The sequence below is a fragment of the Penaeus vannamei genome, chromosome 29, assembly GCF_042767895.1.
Source record: "Penaeus vannamei isolate JL-2024 chromosome 29, ASM4276789v1, whole genome shotgun sequence".
Lineage (NCBI taxonomy): Eukaryota > Metazoa > Arthropoda > Malacostraca > Decapoda > Penaeidae > Penaeus > Penaeus vannamei.
The window spans coordinates 17,673,157-17,674,258 of record NC_091577.1 but is presented as its reverse complement, the minus strand read 5'-3'; positions in this window follow the sequence as shown (position 1 = coordinate 17,674,258).

The following is a 1,102-nucleotide window of genomic DNA, read 5'->3' as shown; positions in this document are numbered from 1 at the left end:
TGTGTTCTTTGAACTTGGAAATAGATCCTGTTTATGCACCTGAATATTATCTAACTAACAATCAGTTTATTACAAACCAGGTGGAAAACAAAGGAGAAAAATCATGAAAGTCATGAGCCAGGAACATTTTTTTTTCAGAATACAATAAATATAAAGGCAAGAATTTGACTACATCCAAACAATAAAACTGTAGATACACTTAGTAACTGCCTGTTCTCTTGTCTTTCCCTTTAGTGCATCTGACTCCTCTTGCTTCAGATGACTTCTCTCTCCCTTTTAGCATCGTCTCCCCTCCGAGGATAAGATGCTCCCCGTTTTCTTCTTATTCGGACACTCGTTTAGCTTAGCTTATTCGCACACTCACTACTGAGTTGTCCGCTCTCTGTTCTGTGCGGGCAATATATGTATACACGTATTTTCTAGTTATTGTATTTAGCTTTAATGTCCATCTCCTTACTCTTTATTCTTCGTGAAGCACTTTTTTTCTTTTTTTTTTGATTCAGCAAGGCGTAACAGCAGTTTTCTTCAAGATGAAATTAATACTGTTCACACGATAATGCTTGGGAATCACCATTTCATTATCTTATTTAAACGTAATATTTTTCAGTCATCGCACGTAACTGTCCGAAATCCGTTTTCTATATCTCAGCCTTCCGTTTTCTTTATTTACGCTTTCCGTTTTCTATAACACCCACCTTTCGTTTTCCTTAATCTCGCTCTCTCTTAATAGTAGAAATTCATCACACGCGTTGTATTCATAGCAAACTCTTTCCTTTCTCATCATTTCATCACTGTCATCCCTATCTCTCTTTCTTATCGTTTATCTGTGTCTCCCTTCGAGATTGTTTCTTCTTTTAAGTGATTTTGTATTCCTAAGGAGCACTGGGAGCGACTTCCTCCATCCATCCAGACCTGAAGCGACCACTTGGCAGAGCGAGATCGAATCCCTCTTCACTCCCTTCCTTAAGGAGTTGAATTCCATCTTTAATCCTTTATTAGTGCTTTCAGAATCCCTTTTGTCCTTTGCACTAAACTCATTCTTTTTTATTTCTTAAACTCAAGTCCATTATGGAAAAATACTTTTATATTATTGCTGCAGAGG